This window comes from Micropterus dolomieu, linkage group LG16 (assembly GCF_021292245.1).
Source record: "Micropterus dolomieu isolate WLL.071019.BEF.003 ecotype Adirondacks linkage group LG16, ASM2129224v1, whole genome shotgun sequence".
In the NCBI taxonomy this organism is placed as follows: Eukaryota; Metazoa; Chordata; class Actinopteri; order Centrarchiformes; family Centrarchidae; genus Micropterus; species Micropterus dolomieu.
The window spans coordinates 15,045,212-15,057,104 of NC_060165.1; the positions used below are offsets into that span (position 1 = coordinate 15,045,212).

Sequence of the window (11,893 nt, forward strand, 5' to 3'; positions counted from 1 at the left end):
TCTCTCTTTAACTAAAAAAAAAGGGACGTAACAGGCCGACCACATAGTATTTAACTGTACCAGTATCGACTGGTATGTGACTTGATCGACTGGCCCATAGTGTGTGGTTACTGGCCCAGATGGGGGTGGGGCAGGGCCGTTTTAATATGATTGGCAATGTTAATCAATCACACACTCCACACCAGAACATAATGAAATGGCTGAAACGCGGACCTAACCCCTCGCCTGGTTATTTTGTGCTTCAAAAATCACAGATGCGACGAAACGCAAAGGTGGTGCTGAAAGTTTTTAACAGTTTAATATTAATAATATTAATATTTTACTGATTATGTTTTAGTGGTATACTAACATAATATCCTAATACTAATTACTCATCTAGGCTGAAGGTAATCCCCATGTTGACAAAGGGCCAGGAAGTCAGTACCCCTTCATCCATCCATCCATCCTCATTAACCGCTTATCCTGCCTACAGGGTCGCGGGACGTACCCCTTCAAATATGGATTTTTTCACAAGGCCAAAAGCAGAGGCCTTAGTTTAATTTATTTATTGTATTCAAGGGATCAGCCGAGGTGATTACTTTACTTGAGGAGAGCAATCTAGGTGTTTCTATTGTTGAAAATGTATTTTAATGGCTCATTTTGTGATGTACTGTTCTTGCATAAAATTCTCAAAAATGCAGGTATAAAGGTCACTAAAGACCCAAAGCCTCCACCAAATGCTTTCTCTGGAGAATGGGCTGACCAGAGTCAAATTCCCAGCCCATTTTTCTTCCCCAGTCCACCCCAGGCTGTCACCATGACATGTCCAAATTTATATGGATCAAGTGTTATTTTCCTTTTAATGAGCCAGAATTATCATGGTTCCCTTTCTGACATAAGAACATGAGGCCATTAAGAAAAGGAAAATTGCCTGCAGATGATACTCAAGTGTAGTTACATTGAAGTTTTACCTTAGGGATGTCTGAGGTCAGGGGTAAACATCCTTACAGACATGTTGCAGAACTTTAGCTGTATACAGATCCTAAGGTTAGTAATTTTTATAATTGACCTCATGAGTGAGAACCAGATAAAATGACCTTAATTTCTGTAGTTTGAGGAGAAGGGGTGTTGTGGCACCGGAATAACCACTACAAATGCATTGTTTTTCAAGAAGGCAAGGGAGAAATGTATTAATTCTCCTGTTAGTTTAGGGTGGCAAACTGGAGACCTACCTGTGACAAGCCCATTTCTGTGACCTCTGCACTAACTAGCTACTGTACAACATGTGTTTATGGCTTTCTGTGGTGATGTGACAAATAAGCAGCTTGAGGCAAATCCTGTTTCTTTTCTAAATTTTAGTCTATTTTGGGAGGTAATGACAGAAAAGGAGCTTTATAAAAAGCATTAGACTGGTGGATTCAAGGGTTTAAACAGAAAGAACACACGCACACACACATAATAAGCAATATGCTCCCCTAAGTCAAAAGTGTTAATTGGATTCAGAGTGAGGGGTAAATCTCAGTGAAACATTCACAAGCAGCAGATAGAAATGAGTGGAAACAAAACGATGAAGACACACATTTATTATTCATTGGTAATCCATTTGACCCAACTAAAAGATTCTGGGTTAACCTCACTTTGCCTCCAAACTGAACTAAACTACAAGTTGCCTAATGAGCCAGGCTCTGTTTTTTTGTATTCTAGCTGAGCTTTCTTAATGAATTTGTATTGGGCATTGATGCACCTCTCATATTTGAATATCCATATTATAATGACTTCTAAATTTATATGTAGAAAATGTGCTTATATATTGGCACACGTTTGGTATTGGTATTATGTTTAACTGTCCCATTTAAGAGTATTAAAATGTATTGTTTTGGCCACCTGGGGGCAGTGGAACAATCGTGATAACCATATTCCTCTTCAACAGAGAGGCAAGACATTAAGGTGAATAAGAAAGAAACGTGGCCTACTCATAAAAAACACCATGTCCTGAAAACAGGCCAGCTACGGCACACACACAGTTTAATACCCACACGCACATCCACACAATTTAACAGGTAGACCTACTCAGCTGCGAGCTGTCTCCGAAATGATAACAACCTTTAAATCAGTGGCACGGCAGCCACACCAAATCCACTGAAAAAGCACTGGTAAAGTTACTCACCTATTTGAATGGCATCCAGTGAGCCTGCATTGAGTGAAATCTTTGATAATGTCCTCAGTAATCCAAAACAATCTTATCTGGGAGCTTTGTGACCCTTTCTGTTCTTTTCTCTCCTCTCTCTTCTTGAAAACTTTAATTTTTGAATAGCATGACTGCTAGCTTGCACATATGCTCTGCTAGTCTACTTGGCAGATTTTGCATTTCACCCGGTTTCTGGAGTCTTGTCACATGATCAAATAGATTGGGCAGCCATATACATATTAGCCATTAAAACTAACGAGTGAGATCATAAACTCATTGGGAAAGTGTTTACTGAGGTAACAAATCAAGTGAGAAGTAGGGTCATTTTACCATTATTTCTAATGGAATCAGACTTCTTTTTGCAGCCAGTGGAGTCGCCCCACTGCTGGTCATTATAAAGAATGCAGGTTTAAGGCACTTCCGCATTGGCTTCACTTTTCAGACCCAAGGTTCCCGCTTGCTTGCAACATGAAGTATTCACAGACATTTTAATAGACTGTTTTATTCACTCAGAATTGCTTTCTTTAGACTTGTTTGTAGGTGTATATGATTTCAAAGACGGTAAAAGGCCAATGGTCCCCAATGAGAGTTTGTTACCGTTGTGATTTTTTTAGGGCGCTACTTCACCACACACAATTCATTGACCCTAAACATGTGCCTTACTAAATTCTCAGTCAAGACCCTCACGAACACAATCAAGAATCTAAGCTTATTTTCATCATGGGAGGGGCTCCACATAAAATGCGACAATCAATGACACTTAGCACTTAATATATGCAGCCAATGTGCATCTTAATCCCAGCACCGCACCATCCATCCACACTTTCCCACCAATTACTTCTAATAGTTAAAGTTAATCCACAATATACATCACGTGGCCTTGCTCTGCTCTCATTATTGATCTCTTCTGAGGGAGAGGGGGCTGATGAATATAGGTTTTGGACACCAAAGCTGACCAGGGGTCAAAAAGATGCAGTCATTAAAGATTCCCCTTGCTTTTATCAGGTGGAAGCTTGGAAGGGCTACGAACAAATATGTAAAAGTCAGATCTTATATTCCTATATTCTCTAATACATTCACATTTAAATTTCTTTTTATTTATTCTGTCCTTAAAAGTGACAGTTTGTTGAAGGGACAACTGGAATGACATTGGTACTTTCATTCCTTTTATTTCTGAATCTGTGCAGGGTATTGTGGTTTAAACATTTTGGGAAACAAGTTAAACTTTTCCCCCTGTTAAACTTCATGTTTCTCCACTTTGGAATAATGTCAGAGCTATTTTCCCATTTGGATATTTAAAAACGAACCTCCAGCCTTTGCCAGAGTCTGCATGCTATGGACAAGATAGCAAACTACTTGTAATTCATGGGGGGAACTAAATCTTGGAATCAACTTCTACATGAAACAAAGAGAGAAACTCGCTCAGTTGATCATATGTCGCCTCAGGTCTCCCTGGAGCGACTGTGTGAACAGCCTGTCTCAATAAATTATTAATAGTGATGTTGGAATTTACCCCCATGGAAGATGTTGGAAAAGTACCATCATGGAGGAACAGGTTTGCACAAACAGCACCAAACAGTCTTTGTGTTTTTTTAAATACATTGCTCCCCATTGCATAATCCTCTGATATAAATGGCACTACATAAAACTATTGACTAAACTGAATGTACTAATATCTGGGATGTCTTGGCATGGCAGACCCTTTCTCATAACCCACATCTGACTGTATAAAAGCTTAACACTCCTCCTGTTACTCGTCTGCTTCTCTTTTATCTCCATCTCCTCTGTAGACATGCTTGGGAAAATCAATGAAGAATAATGGCTTTTACCTGGACTCACCTCAGCTGTGCAGTATTTTCAACGTCCAGAATGGGCCTTCCTTACTCTTTTGGATTCAATGCTTAAATTTAAATTAGAAATCTTGAAGCACTTCTGAATCGGTTCAAAGTCGCTTGGACATACAGTCTACTTCAGACCTACTACAGTCTGCAACACACTAGTCCAATGATAATAATAATAATAATAATCTTTATTTATAGAGCAAATCCAGTTACAAAGTGCTTTACAAGTGTAAAAACAATGAAACACATTAAAACAATTACATGCTAAAAACAAGAAAACACGTTTAAAATAAATATAAAATAATTATAAAATATAAAATAAAAATCAAATCAAATGAAAATCGTGAAAGGCTCTCCTATAAAAGTATGTTTTAAGAAGGGAAGAGTTCACTGACTCAGCTGACCTGATTTCCTCGGGCAGGGTGTTCCAGAGCCTCGGGGCCCTGACAGCAAACGCTCTGTCCCCTTTAGTTTTCAGTCGAGACTCTGGAACAGACAGCAGATCTCTGCCCGAGGATCTCAAGGTACGTGCTGGTATGTATGGTACTAAAAGGTCAGAAAAATAAATAGGTGAGAGGCCATGAAGAGCTTTAAAAGTAATCAATACAATTTTAAAGTCAATTCTCAAACATACTGGGAGCCAGTTTAATGAAGCTAAAACAGGGGTGATGTGGTCATATTTCTTTGTTCTGGTTAAAAGCCTGGCAGCTGAGTTCTGGACAGTCTGGAGTCAATCAATAGATTTTTGGGTTAAACAAGTGAAAAGGCTGTTGCAATAATCCAGGTGTGATGAGATGAAGGCGTGTAAAATGGTTTCAGTGTCCTTAAAAGTTAACATAGATCGTATTTTAGATATATTTCTAAGCTGGTAAAAACATGATTGCACTAGCTTTGTAGTGTGCTGCTCAAATTACTATCAAACCAAACACCGAGATTCTTTGCAACAGGCTTAACATGATTCACTAGGGAACTAGCAGATGGCAGTATTTGCTTTGCCATCTGCTGGGACCCAATTACTAGGATCTCAGTTTTGTCTGAGTTGAGCCGTAGGAAATTATTTGACATCCAATTTTTCACTTCAGAAAGGCAGTCGGTAAGTGAACTCAGCATTCCAGGATCCGTGGATCTGACCGGCAAATACATCAGTGTGTCATCAGCGTAAATATGAAAAGAAACACCATGTCTCTGAATAATGTGTCCAAGGGGAAGCAGATACAAGGAAAATAAAATGGGTCCTAAGACCGACCCCTGAGGCACACCATATTTAACTGGACAGAATGAAGAGACATAGTTGTTCACAGACACACAGAACTTCCTATTTGACAGGTAGGATGAAAACCATTCTAAGGCGGTACCAGAGATCCCCACCCAGTGCCTCAGTCTGTCTACCATGATGTTGTGATCAATGGTGTCAAAAGCAGCACCAGGAGTACTAGGACTGAACACATGCCTTCATCAATCTGCTAGAGCCCAATCCAGTCTACAACAGACTACTACAGTCTGCTACAGACATGGTTAGAGGAAGCAACCCAAGAAACAGGGTTAGATTTATCAGGCTGCTCCTCTGGACCGGCCAACATCTCGCCATATGCAAAATGCCCTTGATGAAGCTCAAGAGAAGAACCATTGGCTGGCCAGGAAGATAGATAGTCTCTTGCAATGTAACAATAAATTATTGGCTAAAAAGAAGAAAATTTGGCCAACAAGGCCCATGATGATAAAAGTAATATAAGCAGGCTGGAGCAGCATTTGAGGATCAGGGAAAAGATATTCAAGGAGGAATACCAAAAATAACAAGACACTATTGCAAGTTATGCGTCACAGATAACCTTCCTCCACAAATGTGTTCGATGCACATGGTGTATCATGTGGACCAGGTTGGGTGCAACACTCCGGCAGAGAGATTGGGGGCAGAAAATAAAAAACTGTCAGAGCAGCTGCGGAGCAGAGAAGCTGAATTCATCCACACCGAGAAATCCTTGGAGGCTAAATACAGCGCTCTGGAGGAGAAGTACAGGAAGGAGTAGGCCGAGAGAATAAGGAGCTGGGAGACCAGAGTACACAACAGGTGGAGGTAAAAAAATAAAAATAAAAAATACAGGCAGAGGAAGGCCAGAGCTGGGAAACGACTGTTAAACAGGTAGAGGTAGGGAAAGAACAACTGGAGGAGCTCTGCCTGAACATGAAGAAGAAGAGAGGTTTCTTGTCTCACAAGAAGATGACGACTGAACAGACAAAGGCGTAGAAAGAGAAAAGTAAAAAAGAAAAGGAGATTAAAAAGAAAGAAAAGGAAGAGAAGGGGGAGATGAAAAAGAAAGTGGAGAGAGAAGAATACAGGATTTTTCCAAATCCCTCACTCCTTCAATCTTGCCACCATCCTCCATCCCTCCACCTTCCGCCCTTCCTCGCACATCCCCTCTCCTCCACCTCCCCATCCTCTAATGTTGAGGGCAGCACAGTGGCTCAGTGATTAGCACTGCAGCATCACAGAAACACCCTACCTTGATCCTGTGTTGAGTTTGCATGATCCTCCCTGTGTTGTGGGTTTTCTCCTGGTGCACCGGTTTCCTCCCACTCATTGGAAACTTACCCAAAATACTACATATGTCTGCCTCTCTACAGTATAAATACAATTGTATGACATTATTGTTGGTACGAAGTACAAGTAGTGGCGTTCGTCATCAAATATTTATTTTTAAAGTTATGATTTAAACAGCCAAAGTCTTATTTGGACAAGATCAATGTTATGTAATAAAATATGTTGTTCCAAATGGTTAAATAACAGGAGCTGGTTCTGTAACAGTCAAGTTGATGCTGAAAGGCAAATTTTGGGAAATATGGAATTACATTATATATTATATTGTATAGGAATGACAATTATTGCTATTTAATGGTATGTTTAACTGCCACCTATGGGTGAAACGCAATCAAATGTTACAAAAAAGTGCATGCGTGACAAGACCGTTTCCCAAAACAACATGTACAAGCATTGGCAACATGAAGAAAAATATAGAAAAGTATCCTTTAAAATGTGTATCTGTGTGTGGGTGTGTCTCTAAACCTCAGAGTGTACATTTTGGCAGAGCCGACAAAACAACCACAAAACCTGTCAAGAGGACAGTGATGTCACACAATCTGCATAACACAAAGATAAACGTGAGTCCACACCCATATCCTAACCCACCTACACATACACATACACACACACAGTGTCATTGCAGACCCTGTGACTTAGTGACTTTGTAGACCTCTTAACTTAATTTTAAAAGCGACTAGCGACAAATCATGTGAGCTTCTCAGACTATCAGTGGAAAAGTGAGAAATATACACAAATCCAAGTGAAATGTCTCAACAATTACATGATGGATTGCCATGAAATTTGACATTCATGTCCCCTTCAGGATGAAATATAATACCTTTGGTGATCCTCTGCTTTTCCATCATCATCAGGTAAAAAATGTGCCCTGTACTTGGGTTTATGATAAAATGCCTGCAAAACGAATGACATTCCCACCAGCTTCAGTTGTGCTACAAATGTTAGCATGCTAACACACTCAACTAAGATGGCAAACATGGTAAACATTTAGCACTGCTATGCCCAAGTATAGCCTCACTGTGCCACTAGACTCTTAGTCTTGTTTATATTAAAAAGATGACATTTAGGGCCTAATTTCTGCATCATGATAGTTATGATGGAATTAAAAAAAAAACTTTACAGCTTCACAGCATGCTGTGTAAATACTAAACAATCCTTGTTGCCACTTGGCTAAATAATTTAAAGTGCTGTTCTTGCCAGATATGCATGGTGTCAATGACTTGCTGACTTGCTCAACTGGCATTGCTGCACAGTGCCACTAATGAAGTGCAGCACTGCAAGTAATTAATCTGTACCTGACATTAATTGCTTTATCGTGTCGTCTGCTCTTATCGCATCTCTTAGCATCATAACTGCCCCAAAGTCCTTGGAAAATTCCTCTCCCCTCTCCATGAGTTTTTTTACTACGTGAACTTACTTGACTTCTTTGGCATCATTCATAAGCAAAATGCAGCAATGACAGTTTCATTTAGATAAATCTATCCTTTTTCTTTGTGTTTTTTCCCCTAAAACTTTTCATGTCAAACGGATAGTGATGGCACATAAAACACCCATGACCAATGAGTCATCTTAGGGTATGAAATCTGTCATTCTGAGTCAAGTCAGATGCATGCAACAAGCCATTTATCAATATTAATTAGATGTGCTGCACCCAAAAGTGCTAAGGAATAAAGCAGTTTTCTTTTATTGCTTAGTCTGAAGATAGTGGAAAAGTGAGAAATCACTCTAAATGCTGTAGTGATAGGATGAATTTCAAACGGAAACTTTTCTAATATATATGTAGGTGCTGAATGCCATGGCCATTTTTAAAGAAAGGCACGAGTCCTGGTTTGTAGCAGACACTCTTTATTTCGAAGGCAACTTTCTATTTCTCCAAATGTTGCTTTGGGTTCACAATAGTGCACTCAGTCTGTGTGTGTTACGCTTTGCATCAAACACCACTGAATAATGAGAGAGAATACAGCTGGTCTACTTTCAACTTAGCAAAAAACCCGAGATTCAACAGCTCTCTGGGGAGTAAGCCTATATTGATACAACAGAGTTTTGAAATTGAAAGTTCTGGAGGAGGATCCGAAGATGGGGCAAAACTTTAATACTCTGAAACTTCTTCGAGGAGTGAGGAATTTGAAATGGGGATTAGAATATCAGTGTCCTCGGTAAGGTTGTACAGGTTTTTAAGTGTTTTACCTTCAGTTTGTGTGCTTTTTTAACTATGCTAGTGGAATGGTTCTAATGATGGCAATGTCAGTCTGTCGGTTGGTCCACCACTTTGGTCCACACTTAACAACTATCCAATAGAGGTTGAATCCTACTGACTTTGGTGATCCCCGAGGTTGACATTTTGGGATTTTAGTGAAACATCTCAACAACTGTTGGATAGATTGACATTTAATTTTTGTACAAACATTCATGCTGCCCAAAGGATAAATTGTATTTACCTTGGTGGTCCCCTCACTTTTCTTCTGGTGCCATCATCAGGTCAAAATTTCAATTTGTCCAATGTTTTGGTTTATGACCAAATATCTGCATAACTAAGGTTATTTCCATCATCCTCAGCTTTGTGTTTAGCAAATGTTAGCATGCAAACACTAAAATGATAAGGTGAACATGGTAAATAATTTAGCTCAAAGTACTGCTGCGCCTACAGCCTCATAAAGATGTTAGCATGGCTGTAGACTAGTCTTATGTAAAAGGCACTTTCATTTCTGCAGATGCATGGTAACTTGAGTAAAAAAAACTTGATTATTCGTATCACATTTTGTGCCCTGTCCTTGTTTTTTCAGATCAAGGGTGTATGACCCTCTCAGGCCTCAGACCCCTCTGTAAAGTAATTGGTGTTAAAGGTTGGTTGCCCCTCTTCCAACATATAGTCTGTAATAAGCAAGGCTGGACCTTTGCAGATGTCGAAACAGCACCAAAGTCACTGCTGGCACCATTTCCATTTTTACAATCCCACTGAAAAACTAATTTTTGTCTCCGTCCAGCCATGTATCGCTGGCCTGGTGCACAAGCCATTTTTCACTTCATGCAGCTTGTAAAGCAGCCATATGGAAGGAGGGACCTGGCTGCACCCACGCTGGCTCACCACTGTGGTCCTAATATTTCACAGTCTCAAGGTTATATGATATTTATTTTTCCTCTGGGCTGTTTTTAAAAAGTTGTATGAAACTTTTAACAATGTCTTATGTCAATACAAAATAAATACACAAATCCATTTTATTTTTTTTCCTCTGTTTTCCCATAACAAATAGCAGTAATCACAGCATATCATTAATGTCACTCCTGTTTTGAATGAATTTGACAGACTGTCCATTGCTTCATTAGACTTTGACACTAATTAAAAAGTAATTTACTTGTGCTGAATGAGTGGCAACCTTTGGATTTCAAAATTATAGCAGTCATGAATGAATTAAGATTTAAACAAACGTAGCATGCATTTTCCTTTTTGATCATTTTGTCACTATAAAGCACAGAAACACAAACACAAAGGCCGGTTACACATAATTCATTTGACAATAGACTAATGAGGAGTATAAATTCCTGTACATTTGCATTGCAACAAATGAACGAATGTGCAAATCTGAAAAGCATCACACTACATCAAGCAGAGCAGCTGAGCACTCTCTCAGTGAGATATCACTTTAGTCTATATCAGGAGGGATCATCTCTGCAAACCTAAAACCCATTTCCTTCCCTTGCTGTTCTTGCATGCTATCTGTCTGGTTGACTTGTTTTTTATTTCCCTTTTGGTAAAGTCAGAGATACCAAAGCACACAATGAAAGGCAGCATCCTTTGCTCCTGCTATGGCGAGATAGCAGTATGAACTTTAGCAAATTGGATCAGGCAGAGAATAGTTTTTCCCCAAAACTTGATGATTTGTTTGCATTCGAAAAGAAACCTGAAAATGGTGAATATGCTAAAGAGAACCTACATCAAACTGTGCTGTTAAGTGAGCAGGATTATAAGGAAGCTAATACATTCTCCACCATGCCATTCTTTTCCAGCCCTGCAGGGCAACATCCCAAAAAAAGTTATCATCCAACACACAAAGACTACTGTGTGACAAAAAGCACCACGAGCGATACTAATCACATCACACATTTACATGGGGAAGAGGGCCTTCCTGAGCTTTAATTCACATGCTGAAGTCATATCTACAACACCAGAGGCACACTTCACAAGATTTTGGGGGAAAGACTTTAAATCCCCCTGAAATGGAGAAGTACTGAATGAAGCGATGTCAGGCATTGCCATGTTGTGGACTGCAACTTAAGAAAACAAATGCCAAAAGACAAAATACAAGCAAATGACGAAAGCATCTAAATGAATTTGACAGCACATGCTGCAGCATTTAGAAAACAAAAGAGTGAGAAAACACAACCGAATGCAGAACAACTTATTTAGTTTAAACATCTTTAGTGCATGATGTAGATTTGAATTGTTAAGCTAGTAATCAGGAAAAGACTAACACTAGATTAACAGCAAATATCTGAGTATCTCATGCAATCAGATAAATGTAAAAAGGAAGAAAAACAGTTTGCTCATTTTCCAACACAACTGACAGATAATGGAATTCAGAAACTTCATTAGCCACAAACCATGGCAACATATATGTCCCAGCTGTGTCCGGGCGTGTTCACTTTTTCGTATCCCCATGAAACATTTGTGGTTTTCCATTATGTTCTGTACAACTTGGATTTTGTTTCTGTATTTAGTTGGGTTTTCTCACTTTGTAGTGTTTTTTTTACCCATCTATAAATGCTGCACATGTGCTGTCAAATTGATGTTTTCTCCATTTGCTTGTCGATTTGCGTGTGTTTTATTAAGTGCCTTGAGATTTCAGGGCCACACACCTCACACCTGTCAGAATGAATCCACAGGTTGGGTTAGCCCTGTAGGGATTACTTTACTTCTTACTTGAAATCTTTAAAGACCAGACTTTTAAAGAAGTGGCCAGGGCATGCAGTTTCGTTCAGCTGCATAGACTGATAATTTGGAGGCAAGCAGAAGTCTTGAGGGATTGAATTAGTCAGTGAAGTGGGTCCTGCTGGGGAAGAGACTGGCCAAAACACATTTTAGGCTATGAGATTTAAAATCTGCAGATGCAGTCTACCTCTGAATTTTGCAAAACAGCGTCACTCGCTATGTTTTTCCCCTGCGTGTTGACATCACCGGACCACTACGGCCCCGCCTCCGTACTCCGCTGATGATGATCCTCCCCTTACATCAGCACCATTTCTGGTATCCTCACCAAGTATCGAGAGAGAATGAGAGAGAGAGAGGTGGGG

The 11,893-nt window shown here is 39.6% G+C and overlaps 1 protein-coding gene across 1 annotated transcript in view; it reads right to left on the bottom strand.

Moving 5' to 3' along the window:
• st8sia1 (ST8 alpha-N-acetyl-neuraminide alpha-2,8-sialyltransferase 1) overlaps window positions 1-11,893 on the bottom strand; it is a 62,563-nt gene that overhangs the window by 38,547 nt on the left and 12,123 nt on the right. The window lies entirely within an intron of this gene.